Below are 10,275 nucleotides of genomic sequence, written 5' to 3' on the forward strand. Positions count from 1 at the left end.
CTTTACCTTTTTTAGACAGCCATTTCAGGCCACGAAGTGAACAGGAAAGGTAAAAGCATCATAGCTGTTCTCCTCCCCCAGGTGCCAGAAAACAAGGCAGTAAAGTCTGTATTTCCACTGACCACCTGAAAACATAGCCCTCCAGGTCTCTTGGGCGGCTCCTTGGGATGCCTCCAGGCCACCCCTACTCCCTAGCTATACCCTCTCTTCCCAGGTCCCACCTCTTCACTGGCCCTCCTTCACATCTTCCTTGAATGTGTGTGTCTGGCTGTGTCACATGCCAGTGGGTGCTCTCAGGGTTCCAGGGCCAGGAGATAGAAGCCTTTCACTAAACTACTCATCAATCAGCAGGGTTTCTGGTGCAGTCCAGGCCAAACAAGCAGAGGTCAAACACGGTATGGGTGCCAACAGTGCTTCTTTCCCCCTCTAAAAATGTGTTTAGGGGGTATTCTGATTTTGACTCAAGAAAATCACCATTTTATAGTTCAAATTGGGAAAAATAAATACAGTAAATGGACAAAAGTACAAAGAACATGCATTACCTCATATTACATAGCTGACAGTTCACAATAACTTCCCCATTAGCGTGAGGTTGTGTGTGCTAACATCCTCCCGATTCATCTGTAAAACACCACACATCCACATTCCACACTGCTTCACACATTAAATGCTTGTTTCCGTCTGAGACTCAGGAAACACTAGGAAAGGAACTAAGGCTGCCATCGGGGGTAGCAATGGAACTGCCGATTCACCGTGTTACCGAAGAAAGTAAAAAAATTAATTTTTTTGGTTTCTTCTCCTGTTAGAGTCACAAAATGTTTAGGGGTATGCGTACCCCTGTGTCCCCCCAGAAAAAAGCACTGGGTACCAACATGAACCAGAAGATCAGGAAACAGCCCAAGGTCAATATCACACAGTACAACACAGCAAGGAGCCTCAGGCAGCTGAACAACTTGAGCCGCCATTGCCCACAGACCAGGATCCTCCTTGCCCTGGTAATCAAGTGGTCCTGGAGAGCCACTCCTATTCTACCACCTGCTATAAAGTGCTGAGGCGTGCTGTGCTCTCAGTCTGGGAAACTTTTTGAGGGAAGTTATGCTCACCTTCTGTGTTGCCTGGCTAGCTAGCTAGCTTCCATCCATGATGTACCCACCCATCCATCCATCCATCCGGCTGTATCAGTGGCAAGAGATGAGAAGCAGGGCTCCTTCCATCATGGCCAGCTCTATCAGGCACTTCCTACCTTTGAACTATTTCTATGCCAGATGATGATTATAAGATCTACTATTGTCACTGGAGGCTAGGAGTCTGGTTCACAGGGATAGCCTGACTACTGTAGTCCATGCATTGGGAACCTTGAGGCTGGACTACTGCAATGTCCTCTGTGCTTGGACTTGGTTCAGAAGCTTCCACGGGTGCAGAATGGAGCAGCCAGATTGCATCAGGCCAACAACAGGTCCTTGAATTAATTTGCAAAGCCCTGAACAACTTAAGTCCAGGGTATCTCAGGGACTTCCAGCTTGATCACTGGGATCATCTGCAGGAGCATCATTGGCCATTTCCCAACAATGAGAAACCAAGCTTTTTGTGTCATCAGCCCAGTCTTGTGGAATACTCTGCCTTCTCTTTCAATTTTTTTTTTAAATAATATTTATTGGAATTTTCAAAATGTTACAAAATAAAATAAAGACAAAAAAATGCAGATTCAAACAAAAAAAAAAAAGAAAAAAAGAGAAAAAATACAACAATACATCACAAACAATTAAAAACATTTAAAAAAACAAAATCATTATTTCCAAATCCTCAACTGTCATTACCTTCTTTCTTAGACCTCCTCCTCCTCCCTTTCTTTGTATCCTAGTTGTTAATTATCCCAGCAAATCCTTTCCATATTTCATAATATTCTGTCATTACATTACCCTAAACTGTTTTAATCTTATCTTTCTATGATAAGATAAATCTTAAAGCTTAAAACTTAAATCTTGTCCTTACCAGCTTCTCATAACCCTAACATTCTTTCATAATTCTTTAAACATTTTTGCTAAAGCCAAGTAATTTCATTCCAACATTTTTCTAATGTTCATCAATTTTATAAAACGGTTCTAATGGTAGAAAAAGGAAATACAAACAAGTCCAATCTTCATCCAACGTCCCTTTCTCCTGGTTCCGGGTTTTGTCAGTCCTTATTATCACGTCGATCTAGCTCATTAACCTGGCAACCTTATATCCGAGGCCCTCAAGTCTCTTCCATGTCCCTTCCGCAGCTCTTCTTCATATTTGTAGCTGTATTTTCCCTTGTCTCCTGCTCGTGATAGCTCCAGCTTGGCAATATTTTTAGCCCTTCTCGACAGATCAGCCCCTTTTCCATATTCAACACTAAATTCCATATGGTATTTAACAGCATGTTTCAAAAACCCTCCAAGATTAGGAGCCCCCACAATCCCAAACATCTCACGGCCCATTGTCATATTTGAAAAGTCCAGACATCTCAGCATAGGGGGGTCAATCCAGCCCCCCATTTCCAAGCCAAACCAAACTTTTTCTTTCCAAATGTGACTTTTTCCAAGTTCATTTGTCAAGTCCGAAAGCTCATATTCCTGTTGGGCCTGTTCTGTGAAGACACACTCCTGATTTAATTCCTGAGTGGGCTCCACATATTTTCCCACTGCCTGTTCCAAATTTCTAGCCGAGGTCGCCATCCAATTCACCTTTTCGTGTAATTGTTCCAGTAGGGCATTTGTTTTATAAAAGACACACAACAAGGTTTCTGAATACATTGTCCTGCAAGGTCAAATGTCTGTTTCCACGATTGTAATCTATAACAGCTGCCGACTCCCTGGAGTTGGTTACAGTTTCACAGTCTCCCTCTAGGGGGACAACTTCTATTTGTACTTGCAACAGAGTTTCCCCTTTTAAGATACTTTGTCAATATTTATTCCTTTCAAATGCGAAGAGGAACAGTGGAATCACTATGTTTCTCTTCTTTTCACTATCTGTCAAAAACACTTATTTCTGGTCAGTGAGCTTCAAACGTTGGTCCTGACACCCCCGCTCCAGTATCAGGACGGAGGAAAGTTACTTTACTTTAAATTCACTTTAAACAGTCTAAAAATGATCCTCCCCCTTCTCCTGCTGTCAAAGGGGGGTTCCACAATTATAAATGATGGAATCCAGTCCTTTAGAGACGATTTTCTTAGCTCTAGTTTATATTGTCTTTGCTTTATTCTGTTTACAAAATAACGGAAGGCTGACTTCCTGTTTAGACCTTCCCGTTCCATACCAAATTAAAATAGGTATTTTAAGATCCAATTCTTTTCTGCTCGCTAGTCCTTATGTGGTGTCCAATTGTTCAAAATCTAAGTACTCACGGGTGCTTGTTTTAAAGTCCAAATTGTCCCAGGAAAGAGGCAGTGCTCTCCGGCAATGGCTATGCGGCTTCGCTCCACGGAAATAGCCGTTGACTCTCAGCACCGCGCCACTTCCCCCTCTTCACTTCGGAGCCCGTTAGTGGGTTCCTTAGCGAGTTGGGGGGCGCTAAAGGTGCCCACCGAGTCCCATGTTCACAGGCTTCATCCGCCTGTGATTTTTGAAAGGGTCCCCGCTTCGCCGTAGCGGAGAAGACCCGTTTCCCGTGGAGCTATTCCCTCCAGTTCAGAGGGAGTCCGCCATTGCCGGTGGCGCCACCCCGGAAGTCCTCTCTTTCAATTTTTAAGTAAACTTTTGTTTGTTTGTTTATTCTGTCAGGCTATACGGGCAATTAAGAACACATCCTTCCATAATAGCTGATTTCTGGTTGGGGCTTTTGTTGTTTGGTTTTTATTGTATGGTTTTGTGTACGATCGTTGTAAACCACTCTGATTTTTTTATTTCTTTTTTACAAGTAACAAAAATAAAATGGTGTCTGAGTTTGCTTTCCCCCTCTCTCTGTCCTTGTGTGCCACTTTCCTTCGATTGTAAGCCTGTTTGAATTGATTGTACCTCACCTGATCTGGGAGCCTTTGGGGCTGATGGGTAAATAAATAAAATGCTCCTCTGCAACTGGGTGGGGTGGAGTGGGTTGGATATCAGTGCCCCACATGTTCTAACTGCAGGATCTGGGTGTGTCTGCCTGACCTCAGATTTATCTAGTGGAGGAATCCATCTGAGCTTTGCCTCAGACAGCCCTCTGCATGGCACAGCCAGCCCTTTTCCTCCAGGCAGGGCCATGTTTTTTGGTGCACATTGGAGGTGTAATTTTGGGGGGCGAAATTCCTTGTTGCTACAGCAAAAGCAGGAGACTTGCCAGACGCCTCGCTGATGGAGCCTGGAGAGATAGGTGCAACAGCATCTCCTAATTAATTCTCCTTCTTTGTTAGGCAGAAAGGGAGGTCACCGGCATTTTCTGCAAGTGTAGGTGTGTAGGATGGGTGAGGAATATAATCTCTGCTTCAAGAATGATAAACGGATTCCTGCTTTTGCTGGTGTTGACTGTTTGTTGCACACTAACTCTGTGTGTGCTCAGGCAAACAGACCCACCCAGGGGCTGGGAGGAGGGGGGTATGGTTTTGATTGCATTTTTTTAATCGCATTGGGTGAAACTTGCTTCATCTGCATAAAGCCAGCGTTACTGGAGGCTTTTCCAGGGCTGGGAAGGGAGGAGTGTAAAATCCTACATCCAGGCATTTCTGTTTGCTGTGGCCTCTTTACTGGAGAAAATCCAAACACTGCACTGCCTCCCTAACCAAAGCCAGGCTAGATGTTTTTCTGATGGGAAGCAAACTCTTCTTTTCACTACTTCTTCCTTCCTCTGGGGAACATGGGCGACACCAGAGTGGGGCAGCGGATCAAGTGTACCCCAAGCAAGGAGCTCACCCCCACTTGCCTCCCACCAGTTGCTGGACTCTCTTCCTCTCTTGCTATGCAGAGAGACTGCACTTTTCAGACTACATATATGAAGAAAGACAGGAGGTAATAAAAAATTGTCACCCTCCTTAACTGGTCCAGGTGAGCTCTCCTCCCTCCAACATGGTGACTGCATTTCTCAACCCCCCTCAGCAAAGCAGCAAGGCCTCTTTTAGCTTAGTTCTTAGTGGGAGATAAGAAGAGCCTGCTGGATCAGGCCAATGGCCCACTTGGTCCAGCATCCTCTTTGCACAAATGGCCAGCCAGACGCCCATTGGCAGCTGGATCCCCAGCATTTGACATTCAGAAGCAGAACGCAGCCGCTGAAGGTGGTAGCCATTGATAGCCTCTCCTCCATGAATTGGTCCAACCCCCTTGTAAAGTCATCCAAGTTAGTGGCCATGACTACCTCTTACAGGAGCAAATTCCGTCGTTCAGATATGTGTTGTGTGAAGAAGGTACGCACGGCTTGTACATTGGTGGTGTGTGGCTTTGGGAAGCTGAAAATGCTGAGTGCTCACACCTTGTGGAAGGAGTGGGTGAGGAACACCCATACGACAAGGCTGGGAAGCATGAATGTTACCAGAATGTTACCTTTGATGCTGATAGTGCTTGGATGTGTGTCAGGAGCCCTGAGTGATGGTTGTTTTTTCCAGCTGCAGCTCTGCCCTTTTAAGTAGAGAACATTGCATTCTGAAGTCATACGCGCTGTACCAATGCGGAAGGAGATCAGATGTTTAACTAGCCTGCGGGCTTCAGAGGCCCAGCGTTGTGAAACAGCATTCTTAGCATGCAATGCCGGCATTAAGCAATGATGCCAAGCTAAGACAGGTGCTGCTGAGATCTTTATATATAGAGCAGAGAGGGTGTCCTAACCTATGGGGAGCAGTTATTGTAATTACAGTGTGCTAATAATTACTAGCAACACAGCTAACTGTGCTCTTCAATCCACCCCGGCCCTCTTCAAAGGCCTCCTCAATTAATAACGCCTTCCGTTGTTTTGCAAATTTAAATTGTGTGCCGCTTAGGCAGGGCGAATGAATGGGAAGTCCTGTTGAGAGGGGTGGCATGCACAGCAGAAACTGTACCATTGTCTGACAAGCCAGCTGGCAAAGCAAACCCTTAATCCCTGTGGATGGTGTGGTGGCAGGAGGATGTTTTTGCAGATGGTTTTTGTCCTCATTTAAGGGTGACAAACCTTAATTTGGGGACGCGGGTGGCGCTGTGGGTAAAACCTCAGTGCCTAGGACTTGCTGATCGTAAGGTCGGCGGTTCGAATCCCTGCGGCGGGGTGAGCTCCCGTCGTTCGGTCCCAGCTCCTGCCCACCTAGCAGTTCGAAAGCACCCCTAAGTGCAAGTAGATAAATAGGGACCGCTTTCTAGCAGGAAGGTAAACGGCGTTTCTGTGTGCTGCGCTGGCTCGCCAGATGCAGCTTCGTCATGCTGGCCACGTGACCCGGAAGTGTCTTTGGACAGCGCCGGATCCCGGCCTCTTGAGCGAGATGAGCGCACAACCCTAGAGTCAGTCACGACTGGCCCGTACGGGCAGGGGTACCTTTACCTTTACCTTTAAGGGTGACAAAAGCAGACATGACTTTCATGGGTGCTGGCTTCTGGAAAAATGTATGTACAAGCACTGGGTGAAATTTCTCACAACTTAATCGACATTCTTGGCTAATTTGTGAAAGAATCTTGGGATTTTTCATGCCATGACTCACTGCACTCAGGAAAGGTTCTCCATGCCCCTTCCCCACAGCATATGAGCTTGGGTTTCCCCCTTGCTTCCAATGTCTAGGGCAGGCAGATCCAAAGCACAGCTTTGACTCCAGCTTGCAACAGTGAACCACATAGCTTTTTATGGGATATGCTCCTCTTTTTCTCCCTCCCCCATCATCTTTCTACTTCTCTTTTAAAAAAAGTGCTGAACAAAAAAAAAGTGATACGGCTGTTGCAGCCCATCTTAGTTTGGAGTGGAAACCACCTGTGGGTCTTAGGCAACCAAGCTTAGTGGTAAAGCACCTGCTGTCAAGCATCAGAAGACCCAGGTTCCATCTTCAGTGTCCCCAGGTAAGGCCATGACAGACTCCTGTCTGAAATCCCAGAAAGCCACGGCCGGTTGAGGTAGAGAGTACTGACCTAGGAGGGCCAGAATTCATACCTGATATGAGATACTATGTTCCTGTGATGAATGCATTGCATTCACCAGTAGCCAGGAAAGGCTGGGCATTTGCTGGAGCCTAAAGACCAGTGAGATGTGATCCTGCTAAGCCATGGAGGTTTCTCAAGGTGGTTGCTCAGGGATGCAGGCACACCATACCTTCAAAGCACATTCTGCACCCAGTGGCGGAGCTTCATGCTCCGGCACCGGGGGCAGAGAGCAGGCAGGGGCGTGGCTGGCGTGTGTCCCGGGGGCGTGGCGTGTGTCCTAGGGGCATGGCACCCAGCACGGGGGGGGGGAGCCACGATGGCACCCCACCGGGATTGTGGTGCCAGGGGCGGTGCGCTCCCCCGCCCCCTCTTCCTCCGCCAGTGTCTGCACCCACTCCCAGGAAATAATCCTGGGAGCTGTAGTAGTTTATTCAGGGTGCTGGGAATGGTAGCTCTATAGTTCCTGGGACTGTTGTGTGAATGTGTCCTTGAAATGTAACTCATTGCACCACTGGTTCTGTTAGGTAACCAGCATTAGGGTTGGAAAGTCATAAAGCCAAGTTTCTATCCTACCTCCGCTCCTTAATTTATGAGATTCTGACCTGGCTTTACCTGTCCTAGCTCTGCCTCCAGACACCTCCCCTGCCTTCCAGAAGACATTCTTTTTCAACTCAAAAGTTGACATCTCAGCAACTCAAAAGTCGGCTGACATTTAACACCTGGCTCATCATTCCTGCTATATTTTTGTATTTTTAAAAGTTACGGATAACCTGTCTTTCTCTTTAGCACTGGGAACCTGTGTGGCGGAGCAGGCGAGTGCCAGACTCAGGAACAGTTTCCAACTAAGTTACGGAACTCAGTGGGTGACTTTGGGCCATTCCCTCCTTGCCTAACCTACATCACAAGATATTTGTAAAGATAAAATGAGAGAGGCAGGTAAGAACACACAAAAACGTAAGAAAAGCTATGTGGGGTCAGGCAAAAGCCAAGGGTCTTGTCCAGCATCCTGGTCTCACAGTGGTCAACCAGAAGCCGATGAGAAGCCCCTGAGCAGGACCTGAGCACAACAGCAGCTATTCCCCCTTGCAGTTCCCAGCACCTGGAATTCAGAGGCCTGCTGCCTTCAACGGTGGAGATGGAACATAACCATTGTGGCTAGAAGCCATAAAACGTATGCTGCCCTGATCTCCTTGGTGAGCTATAAATGCTATTAGTTGTCCATATTCCCTTAGAGAAAATTAGAAACCAGCACTCATTCAACTATTTGTGCAAAAAGAAGATGTCCCAAACAAAACTGCTTGTGGATTTTTGCTCTGGTTTGGGCGAAGTTAAGCGGGGAAAACCAAACACCTGCAACATGCAGATATTAAATTCCCTCTTCGGACCACCAGAGCCTAACCCAAGCCTGTCCCTCCTACTTCTCCCTCCCTGCCTCTCTGATGCATTACGGTTGACAGCAGTAATTTTTAATGACAGATACAGAATTCACCTAAGGCTAAAGACAACAGTAATGGAAGTTTCCTGTGGGAAAAAAGGCTTTTTAAAAGCGCTTAGAGTTTTTTTTCCACCCCCATCTGGTTTCTGTCTTTAGGGCCTGATTTCAGGAGGCCCAACCACCCCTCAACTCTCAGAAACCCTGAAACTGAGGCTGGAAATTCTTCAGCATTCTATGGGATGGGGGCCCCCAATCCAGAAGTGAATAAAATTTGCAAATTCTATGCAAATGGGTGCCCTCCTTTGGGGGACCTGCCTAAGCAGCCAGCCTAGTGAGGAATCTGCGGCTCTCCAGATATTGCTGGACTCCAGCTCCCATCAGCCCCTGCCAGCATGGCCTGAGGTTGGGGTGATGGGAACTGTAGCTCAACAACATCTGGAGAGCCACAAGTTCCCCACACCTGGAATACATATTCCATCAGACTTGGTTGTTTTAATTAATATTTTGTTTTTTGGAAATACATAGAACATATCAACCAAAACAGAAGTAGAAAGAGGCACCACCATACATGTAGGATTGTTCCCGTAGGTATAACGGGCCCATGTTATTCAACAATAGCATAATATCAACTATGGTAATAGTTTGAAAGCTTGTGCCATTGTATCTTGCCATCAAAGTCCATGCATTGATAGTTCTTGCTAATTGTGTTCCTTATCATCTATCTATATTCTAAGGCATTGCCAACATCTCCAGGCCAAGACTGAAGTGTGGTGGCTCCTTATCAAAGAGATGTTGTTTGCAGATGCCACAGCCTTGACAGCACACTTCAAGGAAGCTCTACAGAGACTCATCAGCTGTTTTGACCAAGCCTGCAGGGAGTTCAGCCTCAGTGTCAAACCAATATATTTGGTCTGGACTTTGCCAAAGCATCAGCTTTGGTGACCACATGCTTGAGGTGGTAGACAATTTTGTCTGTCTAGGTTCCACCATAACCGGCAGCAGGGCCGGATTTAGGTTTGACAAGGCCCTAAGCTACTGAAGGTAATGGGGCCCTTTATATGGCCATCTGTCCTTTGTCAACAACAAATTGTCGCTGTTTTTTGTGTTGAATATATGCTATATGGTAATTTATGGACCTAATAGGTAATCTAAAGCCATTTGCACATAACAAAATATGTATTTTATCAAAGTAATTGTTGAACTGAAATACAATTAAGAAGAAGTATATTAACAGTGAAAAACAACCCGATATATAGAAATGAGCAAACCAGTGATATTCTAGGGAGCAGGCTAGCAGGCGGGGCCCATAACTTACATCACAGGAGCCTACACAACACAAAACACTGTTGCTGTATGTAGGTTTTATTTTATTTGTTTTTTATCTTGTATTTTGGAAATGTACATCCAGGTTTTCTTTAATTGGGGGGGGGGGCAAGAGAGTGGGGCCCTAAGCTATAGCTTGTTTGGCTTATACATAAATCCGGCACTAACCGGCAGCCTCTCCATCAATGCAGAGCAGGACAAGTGTATTGGCAAGGCAGCTACAGCAATGGCTCGCCTCTCCAAAAGGGTATGTGTTATGTATTGAGGTTCTCACCCTGGCCACCAGGAGTATCGTGTATATAGTTTTCACTCAGGTCCACATCAGTTACTTTAGGCGGGAAACCCTGGGTTGTTGTTGCTACAATGTTGACAGCCTATAAAAGCAGGCTGGCTGAGATGTTTGCTCTTTAGTTCTGTTCCAGCTTACAAATAAAGAGCTACTTTGGAGAAATCGCTGCGTTGTCTGCTATGTCTACCCACTATTTAAC

General features: G+C 46.1%; 1 protein-coding gene across 1 annotated transcript in view; it reads right to left on the reverse strand.

Annotated features, from left to right (window-relative positions):
- MYOM3 (myomesin 3) overlaps nt 1–10,275 on the reverse strand; it is a 146,046-nt gene that overhangs the window by 123,102 nt on the left and 12,669 nt on the right. The gene's annotated exons all lie outside the window — the stretch shown is intronic.

Source organism: Podarcis filfolensis, assembly GCF_964270895.1.
Source record: "Podarcis filfolensis genome assembly, chromosome: 8".
In the NCBI taxonomy this organism is placed as follows: Eukaryota; Metazoa; Chordata; class Lepidosauria; order Squamata; family Lacertidae; genus Podarcis; species Podarcis filfolensis.